Source organism: Vidua macroura, chromosome 9 (assembly GCF_024509145.1).
Source record: "Vidua macroura isolate BioBank_ID:100142 chromosome 9, ASM2450914v1, whole genome shotgun sequence".
Classification (NCBI taxonomy): domain Eukaryota; kingdom Metazoa; phylum Chordata; class Aves; order Passeriformes; family Viduidae; genus Vidua; species Vidua macroura.
In genome coordinates, this window is record NC_071579.1 from 3710832 (window position 1) to 3736393 (window position 25562).

Consider the following 25562-nt stretch of genomic DNA (forward strand, 5'->3'; position numbering starts at 1 on the left):
AGCTGCTTGCCTGCAAATGACTCACAAAAAGAAATGAATTCCTGGCTTTGAATCCCTGATGCAATTACCTGTGAAGCCCGAAATAATGACCCCTTGAATTTGTGGGCTTCCAGAATCACTCAAACCTACAGCAATTCTCCTTCCAAAAACGATAGCAGCTGCATCTCCTGTAGAAAGACCAGATAGATTTCCTAGTAACCAGAACGACCCATTTGTTCCCCTTTATGACTTGTTGAGGAAAGGGGTGAAATGGGATTGGAGTCTTTCTCAGGAGTCAGCATTGCAATTGCTGATTTTTGAAGCAACAGCTCATCAAGCACTGGGCCCTATCCATCCTACAGATCCTTTCCAGGTGGAATGGGCATTTGCCTCCTCAGGGCTGTCAGTACACATATGGCAGCGGGGTCCTGAGGCTCCGACAAGACCTGTTGGTTTTGATTCCCGTGGTTCCAAAGATGCTGAGAAAAGATACACTACCTGGGAAAAAGGATTGTTTATGGTTAGCTTAGCTTTCCTAGAAGTAGAAAAAATTGCACGAAAACAACCAATTGTATTGAGAGGCCCCTTCAAGGTTATCAAGACAGTCACTAGTGGGACCCCCCCCTCCTGACGGGGTGGCCGAGAGGGCCTCAGTTAGAAAATGGTATGCTCAGGTTGAACATTACTGCAACTTTTTCTCAAGGACAGAAGGAACTTTAGCAGTCCAAGAAACGGAGAGCTTGGACAAACTTGCCTCTGTAATCAAAGTAAGCCCTCCTTTCTGCCCCGAACAATCAGCAAACTCTTGGTTTACTGATGCTTCTGCTAAAGGGGAAGGAAAAGTATGGAGATATAGGGCAGAAGCCCTCCACTTTTCCTCTGGTGAGCAAATGATTACAGAGGGAGAAGGTAGTGTACACGTTGGGGAGCTGATAGCTGTCTGGAGTGTTTTTCAACGAGAAGCACAGAATTCCTCTTTGGTCTGCATCTACACTGACTCCTATGCTCTGTACCAAATGATCCTAATAATCCAGCTCATGACCCTGGCCAACCTGTTCTGGTGGACCTCTCTTACTATAGGACTAGTAGCACTTGTGCTAAAACCCCCTCTGAAGAAATATGCATGGGAAGCCTCTGGTGCTCTAGGCAAAGAGCATTGGACAAATAGATGCTGGATAATTCCATCATTCTAACTTTTCTGCCTCTCGGCAGCAGAATTCTGTTGTGTTTACTTTTTCAGAAGAACTCCGAGGGACATGAAGACCACCTAATCCATGATCAAACTGGTAATATTTTTCTGCATCCTACCACAACCCCATGGCCAGAAAGCAGCTGAGTGGCCGTGGTCTGAACTAATTGTGGTAGCATGCAGAAAAAGTGAAAGGATCTCTTTCAGGACAAAAAGGTTGTTACACACCCAAGCATACAGGATTGTTGGCGCAATTTCACATGAACACAAACTGTAGAAGTAGTTTGGTTTTGATCCAAAAATACTGAAGCACTTTTTTTGTTTGTTTGTTTGTTTTGTTTTTGTTTTTGTTTTTGTTTTTTAAGTTGAAAGTATTGATTCAAATACTGGAGTAGGACTTGATGTTAATGTTGTGACACCTACCACCCAACCACTGGTTACACTTAGCCCGAAAATTTTTGAAATTGGACCATATAGAATCAGGAAAACTGGCCAACAACAGATATTGTTTAATCTGTTATGGTCTCTTAAACAAGTCAAATTGCTGATGCAAAACAATATCTGAGAAATACAACCAGCTTGTTCACCCTTTTTGCAGACCTCTTTTCGGGCTTGGACAACCTGGCTGCGACAGTGGAAGCCTCCTAAAAACCGGCTGCCAAGAGACATAACTGGTCTTGTGGGAACAGGATTGGGAATCCTAAATAGTATTGATTCAGAAGTATAAATGAATAAATTGGCTTCCACGACTAAAGATTTAAGCAAAATACAACAACCACTGCAATCGTCCTTATCGGCCTTGGGAACACATCAGTGGTTGCTATCAAACATTCTAGCAAATTGGGAAAAGGTAAATAGGAAAGACCACAAATTGATAATTGATGGACTTAATGCCACGCAAAGCAATGTTTCCTTAGCTCTTAGCTGCATCCAGGCTCAATTATGGATGCAGTCAGTTGCTGCCGCAATTCGAAGAGAAAGTGAAGAAGGCACTTTTCCGACTGAAATTAGGAAAATAGTCTGGGACAGTGCCACTGACTTTGAAAGAGTTTTCCAATCCTGGTGGAATTTAGTGAATTTTACCTATGACCCCAGCATTTGTGCCGACCATAAGTAATGCCTCAGTGCATTTGATATTCCCTAGCATCGCATTAGGATTAAATCATGATGGACCCACTTTCTATCCTTCTGAACACAGAGAATGGGCCCGTCAAATTGATGACAAATGGCAAACTGTCAATTTAGAGTCCTGTACCATCTGAGAACAACTAGGGTTTATCTGTGAAGGTAATGCAATTGTAGCTCAAGATATTTGTCTGGACACAGAACAAAATAGCTGTCATTTTGATAGTCATCTTAACGAGACTTCTGAAACAGTCCTTGTATCTACAGGCAATGGGTGTGCCTGCTTCAGAACCGCTTGTGATACTGTGTTTATACAAAGTACAGTAGTAGCTAGTAAAAATCATTCAAATTTTTGTGCTTGCAGCTTTACTAAAATTGCAGGATGTGATTTTTCTTTTGTAGCTCCAGTTACTTCACATGAACTTTTAGAATCCAATCTCACGATGATTCACAAGCTATCGCCTACTCCCATTGGGATGAACCTTACTCTGGTAAAGCAATTATTACTTCATCAAGATCTGATAGAGATCCTAGGAAAAATCAAGGAGAATGGACAGAAAACTCTGGTAACTGTTCATCATCATGTGCAAGAAATACATCGTGTTGTAGAAAGGGTGAAAAGTGATGCCGAGCACAGGTGGTGGGATACCCTTTTCGGGTGGTCGCTTACCGCCACCGGTGTCCTGAACAAATTGTGTCATCCCATTGTTGTTCTTTGGATTTTAGTTATGATTGGTTTTGTTTGATCAGTAATCTTGCTCATTGTGAATTGGAGAATGATGAAACGACTAACAAAATTGACATCTCTAATTAATGCACACCACTTGGCCGACATTCTTTACACTATAGATGTCCCCAGGACTGTAGACACAAGAAGATGAAAAGGTTAGAAGATATGTTTTACATAATTTTCTCTTATGATTTGTTCTAATCACGGTTTTAAATTATTTTTTGTTTCTTGATGATAAAATTGTATTGAGTAATATCGATTATTGTTTAATATAGATTATACTGGTTAATTATTTGATCAATCTATTGTTTAATTGATTCATATTGATTATGATCTCAATAATTTATTGTTTAACTAGTATTGATTTAATTAATACTGATTGTATTTTGCTTATGGATTAATTATAATTTGTTTACTGATATGTTGTGATTGTTTTCGTTTTCCTGTTTCTTCTTTCCCTTTTCCTCTTCTCTTTTCCCTGGGACGTGCTGCCAACACTTGACGAGTCCTGAAGACTCCACGACGACACCATGGAACCCTGCTGATGAAGATCTTTCGAGGGCAATCGTCAGTCACGGGGTGGTGTAAGAGCCCGTCTGAAGCCCCTCATTTTCCATTCTGCCTTCCGATTGCCACAAGAAAGAATCCCTTCCCCCACTGCAGTTCCGGCTTAGAACAGGACACAGCACAGCTGGAACCACTGAACCGTCATGCTGGCTGTTCCCAACAAGGCCTGGTAAGAACTTGGCAAGGACTTGACAAAGACCTGACATGGAGCCAGCACGGGACAGCCTGATGCGCGGCCTGCTTCTCTTCTAATCTCCGTTCTTAAGCCGAATGAACTTTTGGGGTGACTCCCGTGGTCCTTCATTGAAGACCCTTCATCTGCCTCGTTACCACTGTGACAAAGAAAGAATGAGAACCCTCCTCCCAAGGGCTGAGACTGAGACCCCTACTGCGGGGAGGAGGGGAAATTGGTGGTCTGACCACTAATGACATGACCTGTTTCCCTTCAGTAATTTTAATGGACTTATTCTTCATTGGATTCGTCTTGCTTTGGTGGTTTCTGTGGACTCACCTGTTCCCGCGTGGCGATTACAATGGACTTTCATTGTTACACTTGTTCCCCCCTCTTTCCTCTGTGGACTAGAACTGGAGCCCCGAGTCGACCAGAACTTCGGAGACTCCCCCGACACGACAGACGGATCCCCATCGTCCGGAGCACTGAGGATCTCGCCTGTGTTGGTAGCTATTCCCATAGCCCTCTCCTCTCTCTCTGTCCTTCTATCTCCTTTCTAATCGCCCACTATCGCATTTACTCTTTTGGCCCCTAATAAAGGTGCATTTCTTCTGATTAACTGACAGTCCCTTGTTGTTTGCCTTTGTTGCACTTTTGGGATCGGTGAAAAGAACCATCACGACACCCCGCAAGAAGCGGATCGTGACATTAAAATTGGCGTCACGGACAGGATTTCTGTCTAGACAGAAGGGTTGCAGCTGAAAAGGCACCCACACTGTCTTTGGCAATTCATAAAGGATCCCTTAGTGCAAAAGGCGGGACACTGTTGTTTTGTTGTTGTGTGTATCTGGTCTGGGAAGGAAGGGACAACTTGAAGCAACTAAGCAGAGCCTCCCAGGCAGATTATTGTCCTTTCACCCAGCCAGGGAAGCGAAGGGCGACACAGTGAGGGCTGTGTAGTTTTGTGGAACTTAAGTTTGTAGCTCCCTGTCGTGGTTTTGGTCCCTTCACAAAATGAGTGACAATCTTAGCCTTGAAATGAAAGCTGAATTTTATGCACTACTAGCCAAACACAATGCCAAACCTTCTACGGAAGGAGAAAAATGGGCACAGAGTAATTGGTTGAACTTAGAAAATGTTATTGATAGAGTGTGTTCATTACAACATGAAACAAAATTCAAATTGGGCAAAAAGAAAATGATCTTATGCTCAGTTTTGGGAGCTTGTCTTACGGCAGCTATAGAAAATGGCTTCGAGCGAAGAAGTGAGGAACATGCTATAATAGACTCCCTTCAAAATCTAGTTGAAATTTTGCAAAAACAGTTCTATGAAGCAAAAAATGTGATCTATGCATTGCGAGCTGCCTTAACAGAGGAACATGTTAACAAATCACATCGTGCTGATTCCTCTACAGAGCCTGAGGAGAAGGAAACTCCTCACATTAAACGAATCTATCCTCATCAAGAACTTGAAGCAGCAAGTAATTGTGGGGAACATTGCTGCCATCACTTGAGACCCTTGATTAAAACTATCTCAGTGTATAACTATCTCAGTGATGATGATCTCCAACCTCACATCACAACCAAACACATACCACCACAAGTAAACACTGCCACCGAGCTAGCTAAGCTTAAAAGGGAATACGGACACCCTCCACATGAATCAGAAACAGAATATGTTTTCCGGGTGTCCCTCAGTGGTGGTGATCAAATCCAATTAACTGAACAGGAAGCCAGTGGGTACTGGGGACATGGTGTCTTCTTAACAACAGGAGAGAAAGGTGACACATGGTCCCTGACACAGCGTGCAGCTTTTTGGGCCGGGGGAACAAGCCCCTTGGAAAGGGGAGATCCCATAGCTAGAATTAGTACCCCCGACCAGCTCTTGGAAAATGTGCACAAAGCTGCTTGCCTGCAAATGACTCACAAAAAGAAATGAATTCCTGGCTTTGAATCCCTGATGCAATTACCTGTGAAGCCCGAAATAATGACCCCTTGAATTTGTGGGCTTCCAGAATCACTCAAACCTACAGCAATTCTCCTTCCAAAAACGATAGCAGCTGCATCTCCTGTAGAAAGACCAGATAGATTTCCTAGTAACCAGAACGACCCATTTGTTCCCCTTTATGACTTGTTGAGGAAAGGGGTGAAATGGGATTGGAGTCTTTCTCAGGAGTCAGCATTGCAATTGCTGATTTTTGAAGCAACAGCTCATCAAGCACTGGGCCCTATCCATCCTACAGATCCTTTCCAGGTGGAATGGGCATTTGCCTCCTCAGGGCTGTCAGTACACATATGGCAGCGGGGTCCTGAGGCTCCGACAAGACCTGTTGGTTTTGATTCCCGTGGTTCCAAAGATGCTGAGAAAAGATACACTACCTGGGAAAAAGGATTGTTTATGGTTAGCTTAGCTTTCCTAGAAGTAGAAAAAATTGCACGAAAACAACCAATTGTATTGAGAGGCCCCTTCAAGGTTATCAAGACAGTCACTAGTGGGACCCCCCCCTCCTGACGGGGTGGCCGAGAGGGCCTCAGTTAGAAAATGGTATGCTCAGGTTGAACATTACTGCAACTTTTTCTCAAGGACAGAAGGAACTTTAGCAGTCCAAGAAACGGAGAGCTTGGACAAACTTGCCTCTGTAATCAAAGTAAGCCCTCCTTTCTGCCCCGAACAATCAGCAAACTCTTGGTTTACTGATGCTTCTGCTAAAGGGGAAGGAAAAGTATGGAGATATAGGGCAGAAGCCCTCCACTTTTCCTCTGGTGAGCAAATGATTACAGAGGGAGAAGGTAGTGTACACGTTGGGGAGCTGATAGCTGTCTGGAGTGTTTTTCAACGAGAAGCACAGAATTCCTCTTTGGTCTGCATCTACACTGACTCCTATGCTCTGTACCAAATGATCCTAATAATCCAGCTCATGACCCTGGCCAACCTGTTCTGGTGGACCTCTCTTACTATAGGACTAGTAGCACTTGTGCTAAAACCCCCTCTGAAGAAATATGCATGGGAAGCCTCTGGTGCTCTAGGCAAAGAGCATTGGACAAATAGATGCTGGATAATTCCATCATTCTAACTTTTCTGCCTCTCGGCAGCAGAATTCTGTTGTGTTTACTTTTTCAGAAGAACTCCGAGGGACATGAAGACCACCTAATCCATGATCAAACTGGTAATATTTTTCTGCATCCTACCACAACCCCATGGCCAGAAAGCAGCTGAGTGGCCGTGGTCTGAACTAATTGTGGTAGCATGCAGAAAAAGTGAAAGGATCTCTTTCAGGACAAAAAGGTTGTTACACACCCAAGCATACAGGATTGTTGGCGCAATTTCACATGAACACAAACTGCAGAAGTAGTTTGGTTTTGATCCAAAAATACTGAAGCACTTTTTTGTTTGTTTGTTTGTTTTGTTTTTGTTTTTGTTTTTGTTTTTTAAGTTTAAAGTATTGATTCAAATACTGGAGTAGGACTTGATGTTAATGTTGTGACACCTACCACCCAACCACTGGTTACACTTAGCCCGAAAATTTTTGAAATTGGACCATATAGAATCAGGAAAACTGGCCAACAACAGATATTGTTTAATCTGTTATGGTCTCTTAAACAAGTCAAATTGCTGATGCAAAACAATATCTGAGAAATACAACCAGCTTGTTCACCCTTTTTGCAGACCTCTTTTCAGGCTTGGACAACCTGGCTGCGACAGTGGAAGCCTCCTAAAAACCGGCTGCCAAGAGACATAACTGGTCTTGTGGGAACAGGATTGGGAATCCTAAATAGTATTGATTCAGAAGTATAAATGAATAAATTGGCTTCCACGACTAAAGATTTAAGCAAAATACAACAACCACTGCAATCGTCCTTATCGGCCTTGGGAACACATCAGTGGTTGCTATCAAACATTCTAGCAAATTGGGAAAAGGTAAATAGGAAAGACCACAAATTGATAATTGATGGACTTAATGCCACGCAAAGCAATGTTTCCTTAGCTCTTAGCTGCATCCAGGCTCAATTATGGATGCAGTCAGTTGCTGCCGCAATTCGAAGAGAAAGTGAAGAAGGCACTTTTCCGACTGAAATTAGGAAAATAGTCTGGGACAGTGCCACTGACTTTGAAAGAGTTTTCCAATCCTGGTGGAATTTAGTGAATTTTACCTATGACCCCAGCATTTGTGCCGACCATAAGTAATGCCTCAGTGCATTTGATATTCCCTAGCATCGCATTAGGATTAAATCATGATGGACCCACTTTCTATCCTTCTGAACACAGAGAATGGGCCCGTCAAATTGATGACAAATGGCAAACTGTCAATTTAGAGTCCTGTACCATCTGAGAACAACTAGGGTTTATCTGTGAAGGTAATGCAATTGTAGCTCAAGATATTTGTCTGGACACAGAACAAAATAGCTGTCATTTTGATAGTCATCTTAACGAGACTTCTGAAACAGTCCTTGTATCTACAGGCAATGGGTGTGCCTGCTTCAGAACCGCTTGTGATACTGTGTTTATACAAAGTACAGTAGTAGCTAGTAAAAATCATTCAAATTTTTGTGCTTGCAGCTTTACTAAAATTGCAGGATGTGATTTTTCTTTTGTAGCTCCAGTTACTTCACATGAACTTTTAGAATCCAATCTCACGATGATTCACAAGCTATCGCCTACTCCCATTGGGATGAACCTTACTCTGGTAAAGCAATTATTACTTCATCAAGATCTGATAGAGATCCTAGGAAAAATCAAGGAGAATGGACAGAAAACTCTGGTAACTGTTCATCATCATGTGCAAGAAATACATCGTGTTGTAGAAAGGGTGAAAAGTGATGCCGAGCACAGGTGGTGGGATACCCTTTTCGGGTGGTCGCTTACCGCCACCGGTGTCCTGAAGAAATTGTGTCATCCCATTGTTGTTCTTTGGATTTTAGTTATGATTGGTTTTGTTTGATCAGTAATCTTGCTCATTGTGAATTGGAGAATGATGAAACGACTAACAAAATTGACATCTCTAATTAATGCACACCACTTGGCCGACATTCTTTACACTATAGATGTTCCCAGGACTGTAGACACAAGAAGATGAAAAGGTTAGAAGATATGTTTTACATAATTTTCTCTTATGATTTGTTCTAATCACGGTTTTAAATTATTTTTTGTTTCTTGATGATAAAATTGTATTGAGTAATATCGATTATTGTTTAATATAGATTATACTGGTTAATTATTTGATCAATCTATTGTTTAATTGATTCATATTGATTATGATCTCAATAATTTATTGTTTAACTAGTATTGATTTAATTAATACTGATTGTATTTTGCTTATGGATTAATTATAATTTGTTTACTGATATGTTGTGATTGTTTTCGTTTTCCTGTTTCTTCTTTCCCTTTTCCTCTTCTCTTTTCCCTGGGACGTGCTGCCAACACTTGACGAGTCCTGAAGACTCCACGACGACACCATGGAACCCTGCTGATGAAGATCTTTCGAGGGCAATCGTCAGTCACGGGGTGGTGTAAGAGCCCGTCTGAAGCCCCTCATTTTCCATTCTGCCTTCCGATTGCCACAAGAAAGAATCCCTTCCCCCACTGCAGTTCCGGCTTAGAACAGGACACAGCACAGCTGGAACCACTGAACCGTCATGCTGGCTGTTCCCAACAAGGCCTGGTAAGAACTTGGCAAGGACTTGACAAAGACCTGACATGGAGCCAGCACGGGACAGCCTGATGCGCGGCCTGCTTCTCTTCTAATCTCCGTTCTTAAGCCGAATGAACTTTTGGGGTGACTCCCGTGGTCCTTCATTGAAGACCCTTCATCTGCCTCGTTACCACTGTGACAAAGAAAGAATGAGAACCCTCCTCCCAAGGGCTGAGACTGAGACCCCTACTGCGGGGAGGAGGGGAAATTGGTGGTCTGACCACTAATGACATGACCTGTTTCCCTTCAGTAATTTTAATGGACTTATTCTTCATTGGATTCGTCTTGCTTTGGTGGTTTCTGTGGACTCACCTGTTCCCGCGTGGCGATTACAATGGACTTTCATTGTTACACTTGTTCCCCCCTCTTTCCTCTGTGGACTAGAACTGGAGCCCCGAGTCGACCAGAACTTCGGAGACTCCCCCGACACGACAGACGGATCCCCATCGTCCGGAGCACTGAGGATCTCGCCTGTGTTGGTAGCTATTCCCATAGCCCTCTCCTCTCTCTCTATCCTTCTATCTCCTTTCTAATCGCCCACTATCGCATTTACGCTTTTGGCCCCTAATAAAGGTGCATTTCTTCTGATTAACTGACAGTCCCTTGTTGTTTGCCTTTGTTGCACTTTTGGGATTGGTGAAAAGAACCATCACGACACCCCGCAAGAAGCGGATCGTGACATTAAAATTGGCGTCACGGACAGGATTTCTGTCTAGACAGAAGGGTTGCAGCTGAAAAGGCACCCACACTGTCTTTGGCAATTCATAAAGGATCCCTTAGTGCAAAAGGCGGGACACTGTTGTTTTGTTGTTGTGTGTATCTGGTCTGGGAAGGAAGGGACAACTTGAAGCAACTAAGCAGAGCCTCCCAGGCAGATTATTGTCCTTTCACCCAGCCAGGGAAGCGAAGGGCGACACAGTGAGGGCTGTGTAGTTTTGTGGAACTTAAGTTTGTAGCTCCCTGTCGTGGTTTTGGTCCCTTCACAAAATGAGTGACAATCTTAGCCTTGAAATGAAAGCTGAATTTTATGCACTACTAGCCAAACACAATGCCAAACCTTCTACGGAAGGAGAAAAATGGGCACAGAGTAATTGGTTGAACTTAGAAAATGTTATTGATAGAGTGTGTTCATTACAACATGAAACAAAATTCAAATTGGGCAAAAAGAAAATGATCTTATGCTCAGTTTTGGGAGCTTGTCTTACGGCAGCTATAGAAAATGGCTTCGAGCGAAGAAGTGAGGAACATGCTATAATAGACTCCCTTCAAAATCTAGTTGAAATTTTGCAAAAACAGTTCTATGAAGCAAAAAATGTGATCTATGCATTGCGAGCTGCCTTAACAGAGGAACATGTTAACAAATCACATCGTGCTGATTCCTCTACAGAGCCTGAGGAGAAGGAAACTCCTCACATTAAACGAATCTATCCTCATCAAGAACTTGAAGCAGCAAGTAATTGTGGGGAACATTGCTGCCATCACTTGAGACCCTTGATTAAAACTATCTCAGTGTATAACTATCTCAGTGATGATGATCTCCAACCTCACATCACAACCAAACACATACCACCACAAGTAAACACTGCCACCGAGCTAGCTAAGCTTAAAAGGGAATACGGACACCCTCCACATGAATCAGAAACAGAATATGTTTTCCGGGTGTCCCTCAGTGGTGGTGATCAAATCCAATTAACTGAACAGGAAGCCAGTGGGTACTGGGGACATGGTGTCTTCTTAACAACAGGAGAGAAAGGTGACACATGGTCCCTGACACAGCGTGCAGCTTTTTGGGCCGGGGGAACAAGCCCCTTGGAAAGGGGAGATCCCATAGCTAGAATTAGTACCCCCGACCAGCTCTTGGAAAATGTGCACAAAGCTGCTTGCCTGCAAATGACTCACAAAAAGAAATGAATTCCTGGCTTTGAATCCCTGATGCAATTACCTGTGAAGCCCGAAATAATGACCCCTTGAATTTGTGGGCTTCCAGAATCACTCAAACCTACAGCAATTCTCCTTCCAAAAACGATAGCAGCTGCATCTCCTGTAGAAAGACCAGATAGATTTCCTAGTAACCAGAACGACCCATTTGTTCCCCTTTATGACTTGTTGAGGAAAGGGGTGAAATGGGATTGGAGTCTTTCTCAGGAGTCAGCATTGCAATTGCTGATTTTTGAAGCAACAGCTCATCAAGCACTGGGCCCTATCCATCCTACAGATCCTTTCCAGGTGGAATGGGCATTTGCCTCCTCAGGGCTGTCAGTACACATATGGCAGCGGGGTCCTGAGGCTCCGACAAGACCTGTTGGTTTTGATTCCCGTGGTTCCAAAGATGCTGAGAAAAGATACACTACCTGGGAAAAAGGATTGTTTATGGTTAGCTTAGCTTTCCTAGAAGTAGAAAAAATTGCACGAAAACAACCAATTGTATTGAGAGGCCCCTTCAAGGTTATCAAGACAGTCACTAGTGGGACCCCCCCCTCCTGACGGGGTGGCCGAGAGGGCCTCAGTTAGAAAATGGTATGCTCAGGTTGAACATTACTGCAACTTTTTCTCAAGGACAGAAGGAACTTTAGCAGTCCAAGAAACGGAGAGCTTGGACAAACTTGCCTCTGTAATCAAAGTAAGCCCTCCTTTCTGCCCCGAACAATCAGCAAACTCTTGGTTTACTGATGCTTCTGCTAAAGGGGAAGGAAAAGTATGGAGATATAGGGCAGAAGCCCTCCACTTTTCCTCTGGTGAGCAAATGATTACAGAGGGAGAAGGTAGTGTACACGTTGGGGAGCTGATAGCTGTCTGGAGTGTTTTTCAACGAGAAGCACAGAATTCCTCTTTGGTCTGCATCTACACTGACTCCTATGCTCTGTACCAAATGATCCTAATAATCCAGCTCATGACCCTGGCCAACCTGTTCTGGTGGACCTCTCTTACTATAGGACTAGTAGCACTTGTGCTAAAACCCCCTCTGAAGAAATATGCATGGGAAGCCTCTGGTGCTCTAGGCAAAGAGCATTGGACAAATAGATGCTGGATAATTCCATCATTCTAACTTTTCTGCCTCTCGGCAGCAGAATTCTGTTGTGTTTACTTTTTCAGAAGAACTCCGAGGGACATGAAGACCACCTAATCCATGATCAAACTGGTAATATTTTTCTGCATCCTACCACAACCCCATGGCCAGAAAGCAGCTGAGTGGCCGTGGTCTGAACTAATTGTGGTAGCATGCAGAAAAAGTGAAAGGATCTCTTTCAGGACAAAAAGGTTGTTACACACCCAAGCATACAGGATTGTTGGCGCAATTTCACATGAACACAAACTGCAGAAGTAGTTTGGTTTTGATCCAAAAATACTGAAGCACTTTTTTTGTTTGTTTGTTTGTTTTGTTTTTGTTTTTGTTTTTGTTTTTTAAGTTGAAAGTATTGATTCAAATACTGGAGTAGGACTTGATGTTAATGTTGTGACACCTACCACCCAACCACTGGTTACACTTAGCCCGAAAATTTTTGAAATTGGACCATATAGAATCAGGAAAACTGGCCAACAACAGATATTGTTTAATCTGTTATGGTCTCTTAAACAAGTCAAATTGCTGATGCAAAACAATATCTGAGAAATACAACCAGCTTGTTCACCCTTTTTGCAGACCTCTTTTCAGGCTTGGACAACCTGGCTGCGACAGTGGAAGCCTCCTAAAAACCGGCTGCCAAGAGACATAACTGGTCTTGTGGGAACAGGATTGGGAATCCTAAATAGTATTGATTCAGAAGTATAAATGAATAAATTGGCTTCCACGACTAAAGATTTAAGCAAAATACAACAACCACTGCAATCGTCCTTATCGGCCTTGGGAACACATCAGTGGTTGCTATCAAACATTCTAGCAAATTGGGAAAAGGTAAATAGGAAAGACCACAAATTGATAATTGATGGACTTAATGCCACGCAAAGCAATGTTTCCTTAGCTCTTAGCTGCATCCAGGCTCAATTATGGATGCAGTCAGTTGCTGCCGCAATTCGAAGAGAAAGTGAAGAAGGCACTTTTCCGACTGAAATTAGGAAAATAGTCTGGGACAGTGCCACTGACTTTGAAAGAGTTTTCCAATCCTGGTGGAATTTAGTGAATTTTACCTATGACCCCAGCATTTGTGCCGACCATAAGTAATGCCTCAGTGCATTTGATATTCCCTAGCATCGCATTAGGATTAAATCATGATGGACCCACTTTCTATCCTTCTGAACACAGAGAATGGGCCCGTCAAATTGATGACAAATGGCAAACTGTCAATTTAGAGTCCTGTACCATCTGAGAACAACTAGGGTTTATCTGTGAAGGTAATGCAATTGTAGCTCAAGATATTTGTCTGGACACAGAACAAAATAGCTGTCATTTTGATAGTCATCTTAACGAGACTTCTGAAACAGTCCTTGTATCTACAGGCAATGGGTGTGCCTGCTTCAGAACCGCTTGTGATACTGTGTTTATACAAAGTACAGTAGTAGCTAGTAAAAATCATTCAAATTTTTGTGCTTGCAGCTTTACTAAAATTGCAGGATGTGATTTTTCTTTTGTAGCTCCAGTTACTTCACATGAACTTTTAGAATCCAATCTCACGATGATTCACAAGCTATCGCCTACTCCCATTGGGATGAACCTTACTCTGGTAAAGCAATTATTACTTCATCAAGATCTGATAGAGATCCTAGGAAAAATCAAGGAGAATGGACAGAAAACTCTGGTAACTGTTCATCATCATGTGCAAGAAATACATCGTGTTGTAGAAAGGGTGAAAAGTGATGCCGAGCACAGGTGGTGGGATACCCTTTTCGGGTGGTCGCTTACCGCCACCGGTGTCCTGAAGAAATTGTGTCATCCCATTGTTGTTCTTTGGATTTTAGTTATGATTGGTTTTGTTTGATCAGTAATCTTGCTCATTGTGAATTGGAGAATGATGAAACGACTAACAAAATTGACATCTCTAATTAATGCACACCACTTGGCCGACATTCTTTACACTATAGATGTTCCCAGGACTGTAGACACAAGAAGATGAAAAGGTTAGAAGATATGTTTTACATAATTTTCTCTTATGATTTGTTCTAATCACGGTTTTAAATTATTTTTTGTTTCTTGATGATAAAATTGTATTGAGTAATATCGATTATTGTTTAATATAGATTATACTGGTTAATTATTTGATCAATCTATTGTTTAATTGATTCATATTGATTATGATCTCAATAATTTATTGTTTAACTAGTATTGATTTAATTAATACTGATTGTATTTTGCTTATGGATTAATTATAATTTGTTTACTGATATGTTGTGATTGTTTTCGTTTTCCTGTTTCTTCTTTCCCTTTTCCTCTTCTCTTTTCCCTGGGACGTGCTGCCAACACTTGACGAGTCCTGAAGACTCCACGACGACACCATGGAACCCTGCTGATGAAGATCTTTCGAGGGCAATCGTCAGTCACGGGGTGGTGTAAGAGCCCGTCTGAAGCCCCTCATTTTCCATTCTGCCTTCCGATTGCCACAAGAAAGAATCCCTTCCCCCACTGCAGTTCCGGCTTAGAACAGGACACAGCACAGCTGGAACCACTGAACCGTCATGCTGGCTGTTCCCAACAAGGCCTGGTAAGAACTTGGCAAGGACTTGACAAAGACCTGACATGGAGCCAGCACGGGACAGCCTGATGCGCGGCCTGCTTCTCTTCTAATCTCCGTTCTTAAGCCGAATGAACTTTTGGGGTGACTCCCGTGGTCCTTCATTGAAGACCCTTCATCTGCCTCGTTACCACTGTGACAAAGAAAGAATGAGAACCCTCCTCCCAAGGGCTGAGACTGAGACCCCTACTGCGGGGAGGAGGGGAAATTGGTGGTCTGACCACTAATGACATGACCTGTTTCCCTTCAGTAATTTTAATGGACTTATTCTTCATTGGATTCGTCTTGCTTTGGTGGTTTCTGTGGACTCACCTGTTCCCGCGTGGCGATTACAATGGACTTTCATTGTTACACTTGTTCCCCCCTCTTTCCTCTGTGGACTAGAACTGGAGCCCCGAGTCGACCAGAACTTCGGAGACTCCCCCGACACGACAGACGGATCCCCATCGTCCGGAGCACTGAGGATCTCGCCTGTGTTGGTAGCTATTCCCATAGCCCTCTCCTCTCTCTCTGTCCTTCTATCTCCTTTCTAATCGCCCACTATCGCATTTACGCTTTTGGCCCCTAATAAAGGTGCATTTCTTCTGATTAACTGACAGTCCCTTGTTGTTTGCCTTTGTTGCACTTTTGGGATCGGTGAAAAGAACCATCACGACACCCCGCAAGAAGCGGATCGTGACATTAAAATTGGCGTCACGGACAGGATTTCTGTCTAGACAGAAGGGTTGCAGCTGAAAAGGCACCCACACTGTCTTTGGCAATTCATAAAGGATCCCTTAGTGCAAAAGGCGGGACACTGTTGTTTTGTTGTTGTGTGTATCTGGTCTGGGAAGGAAGGGACAACTTGAAGCAACTAAGCAGAGCCTCCCAGGCAGATTATTGTCCTTTCACCCAGCCAGGGAAGCGAAGGGCGACACAGTGAGGGCTGTGTAGTTTTGTGGAACTTAAGTTTGTAGCTCCCTGTCGTGGTTTTGGTCCCTTCACAAAATGAGTGACAATCTTAGCCTTGAAATGAAAGCTGAATTTTATGCACTACTAGCCAAACACAATGCCAAACCTTCTACGGAAGGAGAAAAATGGGCACAGAGTAATTGGTTGAACTTAGAAAATGTTATTGATAGAGTGTGTTCATTACAACATGAAACAAAATTCAAATTGGGCAAAAAGAAAATGATCTTATGCTCAGTTTTGGGAGCTTGTCTTACGGCAGCTATAGAAAATGGCTTCGAGCGAAGAAGTGAGGAACATGCTATAATAGACTCCCTTCAAAATCTAGTTGAAATTTTGCAAAAACAGTTCTATGAAGCAAAAAATGTGATCTATGCATTGCGAGCTGCCTTAACAGAGGAACATGTTAACAAATCACATCGTGCTGATTCCTCTACAGAGCCTGAGGAGAAGGAAACTCCTCACATTAAACGAATCTATCCTCATCAAGAACTTGAAGCAGCAAGTAATTGTGGGGAACATTGCTGCCATCACTTGAGACCCTTGATTAAAACTATCTCAGTGTATAACTATCTCAGTGATGATGATCTCCAACCTCACATCACAACCAAACACATACCACCACAAGTAAACACTGCCACCGAGCTAGCTAAGCTTAAAAGGGAATACGGACACCCTCCACATGAATCAGAAACAGAATATGTTTTCCGGGTGTCCCTCACTGGTGGTGATCAAATCCAATTAACTGAACAGGAAGCCAGTGGGTACTGGGGACATGGTGTCTTCTTAACAACAGGAGAGAAAGGTGACACATGGTCCCTGACACAGCGTGCAGCTTTTTGGGCCGGGGGAACAAGCCCCTTGGAAAGGGGAGATCCCATAGCTAGAATTAGTACCCCCGACCAGCTCTTGGAAAATGTGCACAAAGCTGCTTGCCTGCAAATGACTCACAAAAAGAAATGAATTCCTGGCTTTGAATCCCTGATGCAATTACCTGTGAAGCCCGAAATAATGACCCCTTGAATTTGTGGGCTTCCAGAATCACTCAAACCTACAGCAATTCTCCTTCCAAAAACGATAGCAGCTGCATCTCCTGTAGAAAGACCAGATAGATTTCCTAGTAACCAGAACGACCCATTTGTTCCCCTTTATGACTTGTTGAGGAAAGGGGTGAAATGGGATTGGAGTCTTTCTCAGGAGTCAGCATTGCAATTGCTGATTTTTGAAGCAACAGCTCATCAAGCACTGGGCCCTATCCATCCTACAGATCCTTTCCAGGTGGAATGGGCATTTGCCTCCTCAGGGCTGTCAGTACACATATGGCAGCGGGGTCCTGAGGCTCCGACAAGACCTGTTGGTTTTGATTCCCGTGGTTCCAAAGATGCTGAGAAAAGATACACTACCTGGGAAAAAGGATTGTTTATGGTTAGCTTAGCTTTCCTAGAAGTAGAAAAAATTGCACGAAAACAACCAATTGTATTGAGAGGCCCCTTCAAGGTTATCAAGACAGTCACTAGTGGGACCCCCCCCTCCTGACGGGGTGGCCGAGAGGGCCTCAGTTAGAAAATGGTATGCTCAGGTTGAACATTACTGCAACTTTTTCTCAAGGACAGAAGGAACTTTAGCAGTCCAAGAAACGGAGAGCTTGGACAAACTTGCCTCTGTAATCAAAGTAAGCCCTCCTTTCTGCCCCGAACAATCAGCAAACTCTTGGTTTACTGATGCTTCTGCTAAAGGGGAAGGAAAAGTATGGAGATATAGGGCAGAAGCCCTCCACTTTTCCTCTGGTGAGCAAATGATTACAGAGGGAGAAGGTAGTGTACACGTTGGGGAGCTGATAGCTGTCTGGAGTGTTTTTCAACGAGAAGCACAGAATTCCTCTTTGGTCTGCATCTACACTGACTCCTATGCTCTGTACCAAATGATCCTAATAATCCAGCTCATGACCCTGGCCAACCTGTTCTGGTGGACCTCTCTTACTATAGGACTAGTAGCACTTGTGCTAAAACCCCCTCTGAAGAAATATGCATGGGAAGCCTCTGGTGCTCTAGGCAAAGAGCATTGGACAAATAGATGCTGGATAATTCCATCATTCTAACTTTTCTGCCTCTCGGCAGCAGAATTCTGTTGTGTTTACTTTTTCAGAAGAACTCCGAGGGACATGAAGACCACCTAATCCATGATCAAACTGGTAATATTTTTCTGCATCCTACCACAACCCCATGGCCAGAAAGCAGCTGAGTGGCCGTGGTCTGAACTAATTGTGGTAGCATGCAGAAAAAGTGAAAGGATCTCTTTCAGGACAAAAAGGTTGTTACACACCCAAGCATACAGGATTGTTGGCGCAATTTCACATGAACACAAACTGTAGAAGTAGTTTGGTTTTGATCCAAAAATACTGAAGCACTTTTTTTGTTTGTTTGTTTGTTTTGTTTTTGTTTTTGTTTTTGTTTTTTAAGTTTAAAGTATTGATTCAAATACTGGAGTAGGACTTGATGTTAATGTTGTGACACCTACCACCCAACCACTGGTTACACTTAGCCCGAAAATTTTTGAAATTGGACCATATAGAATCAGGAAAACTGGCCAACAACAGATATTGTTTAATCTGTTATGGTCTCTTAAACAAGTCAAATTGCTGATGCAAAACAATATCTGAGAAATACAACCAGCTTGTTCACCCTTTTTGCAGACCTCTTTTCAGGCTTGGACAACCTGGCTGCGACAGTGGAAGCCTCCTAAAAACCGGCTGCCAAGAGACATAACTGGTCTTGTGGGAACAGGATTGGGAATCCTAAATAGTATTGATTCAGAAGTATAAATGAATAAATTGGCTTCCACGACTAAAGATTTAAGCAAAATACAACAACCACTGCAATCGTCCTTATCGGCCTTGGGAACACATCAGTGGTTGCTATCAAACATTCTAGCAAATTGGGAAAAGGTAAATAGGAAAGACCACAAATTGATAATTGATGGACTTAATGCCACGCAAAGCAATGTTTCCTTAGCTCTTAGCTGCATCCAGGCTCAATTATGGATGCAGTCAGTTGCTGCCGCAATTCGAAGAGAAAGTGAAGAAGGCACTTTTCCGACTGAAATTAGGAAAATAGTCTGGGACAGTGCCACTGACTTTGAAAGAGTTTTCCAATCCTGGTGGAATTTAGTGAATTTTACCTATGACCCCAGCATTTGTGCCGACCATAAGTAATGCCTCAGTGCATTTGATATTCCCTAGCATCGCATTAGGATTAAATCATGATGGACCCACTTTCTATCCTTCTGAACACAGAGAATGGGCCCGTCAAATTGATGACAAATGGCAAACTGTCAATTTAGAGTCCTGTACCATCTGAGAACAACTAGGGTTTATCTGTGAAGGTAATGCAATTGTAGCTCAAGATATTTGTCTGGACACAGAACAAAATAGCTGTCATTTTGATAGTCATCTTAACGAGACTTCTGAAACAGTCCTTGTATCTACAGGCAATGGGTGTGCCTGCTTCAGAACCGCTTGTGATACTGTGTTTATACAAAGTACAGTAGTAGCTAGTAAAAATCATTCAAATTTTTGTGCTTGCAGCTTTACTAAAATTGCAGGATGTGATTTTTCTTTTGTAGCTCCAGTTACTTCACATGAACTTTTAGAATCCAATCTCACGATGATTCACAAGCTATCGCCTACTCCCATTGGGATGAACCTTACTCTGGTAAAGCAATTATTACTTCATCAAGATCTGATAGAGATCCTAGGAAAAATCAAGGAGAATGGACAGAAAACTCTGGTAACTGTTCATCATCATGTGCAAGAAATACATCGTGTTGTAGAAAGGGTGAAAAGTGATGCCGAGCACAGGTGGTGGGATACCCTTTTCGGGTGGTCGCTTACCGCCACCGGTGTCCTGAAGAAATTGTGTCATCCCATTGTTGTTCTTTGGATTTTAGTTATGATTGGTTTTGTTTGATCAGTAATCTTGCTCATTGTGAATTGGAGAATGATGAAACGACTAACAAAATTGACATCTCTAATTAATGCACACCACTTGGCCGACATTCTTTACACTATAGATGTTCCCAGGACTGTAGACACAAGAAGATGAAAAGGTTAGAAGATATGTTTTACATAATTTTCTCTTATGATTTGTTCTAATCACGGTTTTAAATTATTTTTTGTTTCTTGATGATAAAATTGTATTGAGTAATATCGATTATTGTTTAATATAGATTATACTGGTTAATTATTTGATCAATCTATTGTTTAATTGATTCATATTGATTATGATCTCAATAATTTATTGTTTAACTAGTATTGATTTAATTAATACTGATTGTATTTTGCTTATGGATTAATTATAATTTGTTTACTGATATGTTGTGATTGTTTTCGTTTTCCTGTTTCTTCTTTCCCTTTTCCTCTTCTCTTTTCCCTGGGACGTGCTGCCAACACTTGACGAGTCCTGAAGACTCCACGACGACACCATGGAACCCTGCTGATGAAGATCTTTCGAGGGCAATCGTCAGTCACGGGGTGGTGTAAGAGCCCGTCTGAAGCCCCTCATTTTCCATTCTGCCTTCCGATTGCCACAAGAAAGAATCCCTTCCCCCACTGCAGTTCCGGCTTAGAACAGGACACAGCACAGCTGGAACCACTGAACCGTCATGCTGGCTGTTCCCAACAAGGCCTGGTAAGAACTTGGCAAGGACTTGACAAAGACCTGACATGGAGCCAGCACGGGACAGCCTGATGCGCGGCCTGCTTCTCTTCTAATCTCCGTTCTTAAGCCGAATGAACTTTTGGGGTGACTCCCGTGGTCCTTCATTGAAGACCCTTCATCTGCCTCGTTACCACTGTGACAAAGAAAGAATGAGAACCCTCCTCCCAAGGGCTGAGACTGAGACCCCTACTGCGGGGAGGAGGGGAAATTGGTGGTCTGACCACTAATGACATGACCTGTTTCCCTTCAGTAATTTTAATGGACTTATTCTTCATTGGATTCGTCTTGCTTTGGTGGTTTCTGTGGACTCACCTGTTCCCGCGTGGCGATTACAATGGACTTTCATTGTTACACTTGTTCCCCCCTCTTTCCTCTGTGGACTAGAACTGGAGCCCCGAGTCGACCAGAACTTCGGAGACTCCCCCGACACGACAGACGGATCCCCATCGTCCGGAGCACTGAGGATCTCGCCTGTGTTGGTAGCTATTCCCATAGCCCTCTCCTCTCTCTCTGTCCTTCTATCTCCTTTCTAATCGCCCACTATCGCATTTACGCTTTTGGCCCCTAATAAAGGTGCATTTCTTCTGATTAACTGACAGTCCCTTGTTGTTTGCCTTTGTTGCACTTTTGGGATCGGTGAAAAGAACCATCACGACACCCCGCAAGAAGCGGATCGTGACATTAAAATTGGCGTCACGGACAGGATTTCTGTCTAGACAGAAGGGTTGCAGCTGAAAAGGCACCCACACTGTCTTTGGCAATTCATAAAGGATCCCTTAGTGCAAAAGGCGGGACACTGTTGTTTTGTTGTTGTGTGTATCTGGTCTGGGAAGGAAGGGACAACTTGAAGCAACTAAGCAGAGCCTCCCAGGCAGATTATTGTCCTTTCACCCAGCCAGGGAAGCGAAGGGCGACACAGTGAGGGCTGTGTAGTTTTGTGGAACTTAAGTTTGTAGCTCCCTGTCGTGGTTTTGGTCCCTTCACAAAATGAGTGACAATCTTAGCCTTGAAATGAAAGCTGAATTTTATGCACTACTAGCCAAACACAATGCCAAACCTTCTACGGAAGGAGAAAAATGGGCACAGAGTAATTGGTTGAACTTAGAAAATGTTATTGATAGAGTGTGTTCATTACAACATGAAACAAAATTCAAATTGGGCAAAAAGAAAATGATCTTATGCTCAGTTTTGGGAGCTTGTCTTACGGCAGCTATAGAAAATGGCTTCGAGCGAAGAAGTGAGGAACATGCTATAATAGACTCCCTTCAAAATCTAGTTGAAATTTTGCAAAAACAGTTCTATGAAGCAAAAAATGTGATCTATGCATTGCGAGCTGCCTTAACAGAGGAACATGTTAACAAATCACATCGTGCTGATTCCTCTACAGAGCCTGAGGAGAAGGAAACTCCTCACATTAAACGAATCTATCCTCATCAAGAACTTGAAGCAGCAAGTAATTGTGGGGAACATTGCTGCCATCACTTGAGACCCTTGATTAAAACTATCTCAGTGTATAACTATCTCAGTGATGATGATCTCCAACCTCACATCACAACCAAACACATACCACCACAAGTAAACACTGCCACCGAGCTAGCTAAGCTTAAAAGGGAATACGGACACCCTCCACATGAATCAGAAACAGAATATGTTTTCCGGGTGTCCCTCAGTGGTGGTGATCAAATCCAATTAACTGAACAGGAAGCCAGTGGGTACTGGGGACATGGTGTCTTCTTAACAACAGGAGAGAAAGGTGACACATGGTCCCTGACACAGCGTGCAGCTTTTTGGGCCGGGGGAACAAGCCCCTTGGAAAGGGGAGATCCCATAGCTAGAATTAGTACCCCCGACCAGCTCTTGGAAAATGTGCACAAAGCTGCTTGCCTGCAAATGACTCACAAAAAGAAATGAATTCCTGGCTTTGAATCCCTGATGCAATTACCTGTGAAGCCCGAAATAATGACCCCTTGAATTTGTGGGCTTCCAGAATCACTCAAACCTACAGCAATTCTCCTTCCAAAAACGATAGCAGCTGCATCTCCTGTAGAAAGACCAGATAGATTTCCTAGTAACCAGAACGACCCATTTGTTCCCCTTTATGACTTGTTGAGGAAAGGGGTGAAATGGGATTGGAGTCTTTCTCAGGAGTCAGCATTGCAATTGCTGATTTTTGAAGCAACAGCTCATCAAGCACTGGGCCCTATCCATCCTACAGATCCTTTCCAGGTGGAATGGGCATTTGCCTCCTCAGGGCTGTCAGTACACATATGGCAGCGGGGTCCTGAGGCTCCGACAAGACCTGTTGGTTTTGATTCCCGTGGTTCCAAAGATGCTGAGAAAAGATACACTACCTGGGAAAAAGGATTGTTTATGGTTAGCTTAGCTTTCCTAGAAGTAGAAAAAATTGCACGAAAACAACCAATTGTATTGAGAGGCCCCTTCAAGGTTATCAAGACAGTCACTAGTGGGACCCCCCCCTCCTGACGGGGTGGCCGAGAGGGCCTCAGTTAGAAAATGGTATGCTCAGGTTGAACATTACTGCAACTTTTTCTCAAGGACAGAAGGAACTTTAGCAGTCCAAGAAACGGAGAGCTTGGACAAACTTGCCTCTGTAATCAAAGTAAGCCCTCCTTTCTGCCCCGAACAATCAGCAAACTCTTGGTTTACTGATGCTTCTGCTAAAGGGGAAGGAAAAGTATGGAGATATAGGGCAGAAGCCCTCCACTTTTCCTCTGGTGAGCAAATGATTACAGAGGGAGAAGGTAGTGTACACGTTGGGGAGCTGATAGCTGTCTGGAGTGTTTTTCAACGAGAAGCACAGAATTCCTCTTTGGTCTGCATCTACACTGACTCCTATGCTCTGTACCAAATGATCCTAATAATCCAGCTCATGACCCTGGCCAACCTGTTCTGGTGGACCTCTCTTACTATAGGACTAGTAGCACTTGTGCTAAAACCCCCTCTGAAGAAATATGCATGGGAAGCCTCTGGTGCTCTAGGCAAAGAGCATTGGACAAATAGATGCTGGATAATTCCATCATTCTAACTTTTCTGCCTCTCGGCAGCAGAATTCTGTTGTGTTTACTTTTTCAGAAGAACTCCGAGGGACATGAAGACCACCTAATCCATGATCAAACTGGTAATATTTTTCTGCATCCTACCACAACCCCATGGCCAGAAAGCAGCTGAGTGGCCGTGGTCTGAACTAATTGTGGTAGCATGCAGAAAAAGTGAAAGGATCTCTTTCAGGACAAAAAGGTTGTTACACACCCAAGCATACAGGATTGTTGGCGCAATTTCACATGAACACAAACTGTAGAAGTAGTTTGGTTTTGATCCAAAAATACTGAAGCACTTTTTTTGTTTGTTTGTTTGTTTTGTTTTTGTTTTTGTTTTTGTTTTTTAAGTTTAAAGTATTGATTCAAATACTGGAGTAGGACTTGATGTTAATGTTGTGACACCTACCACCCAACCACTGGTTACACTTAGCCCGAAAATTTTTGAAATTGGACCATATAGAATCAGGAAAACTGGCCAACAACAGATATTGTTTAATCTGTTATGGTCTCTTAAACAAGTCAAATTGCTGATGCAAAACAATATCTGAGAAATACAACCAGCTTGTTCACCCTTTTTGCAGACCTCTTTTCAGGCTTGGACAACCTGGCTGCGACAGTGGAAGCCTCCTAAAAACCGGCTGCCAAGAGACATAACTGGTCTTGTGGGAACAGGATTGGGAATCCTAAATAGTATTGATTCAGAAGTATAAATGAATAAATTGGCTTCCACGACTAAAGATTTAAGCAAAATACAACAACCACTGCAATCGTCCTTATCGGCCTTGGGAACACATCAGTGGTTGCTATCAAACATTCTAGCAAATTGGGAAAAGGTAAATAGGAAAGACCACAAATTGATAATTGATGGACTTAATGCCACGCAAAGCAATGTTTCCTTAGCTCTTAGCTGCATCCAGGCTCAATTATGGATGCAGTCAGTTGCTGCCGCAATTCGAAGAGAAAGTGAAGAAGGCACTTTTCCGACTGAAATTAGGAAAATAGTCTGGGACAGTGCCACTGACTTTGAAAGAGTTTTCCAATCCTGGTGGAATTTAGTGAATTTTACCTATGACCCCAGCATTTGTGCCGACCATAAGTAATGCCTCAGTGCATTTGATATTCCCTAGCATCGCATTAGGATTAAATCATGATGGACCCACTTTCTATCCTTCTGAACATAGAGAATGGGCCCGTCAAATTGATGACAAATGGCAAACTGTCAATTTAGAGTCCTGTACCATCTGAGAACAACTAGGGTTTATCTGTGAAGGTAATGCAATTGTAGCTCAAGATATTTGTCTGGACACAGAACAAAATAGCTGTCATTTTGATAGTCATCTTAACGAGACTTCTGAAACAGTCCTTGTATCTACAGGCAATGGGTGTGCCTGCTTCAGAACCGCTTGTGATACTGTGTTTATACAAAGTACAGTAGTAGCTAGTAAAAATCATTCAAATTTTTGTGCTTGCAGCTTTACTAAAATTGCAGGATGTGATTTTTCTTTTGTAGCTCCAGTTACTTCACATGAACTTTTAGAATCCAATCTCACGATGATTCACAAGCTATCGCCTACTCCCATTGGGATGAACCTTACTCTGGTAAAGCAATTATTACTTCATCAAGATCTGATAGAGATCCTAGGAAAAATCAAGGAGAATGGACAGAAAACTCTGGTAACTGTTCATCATCATGTGCAAGAAATACATCGTGTTGTAGAAAGGGTGA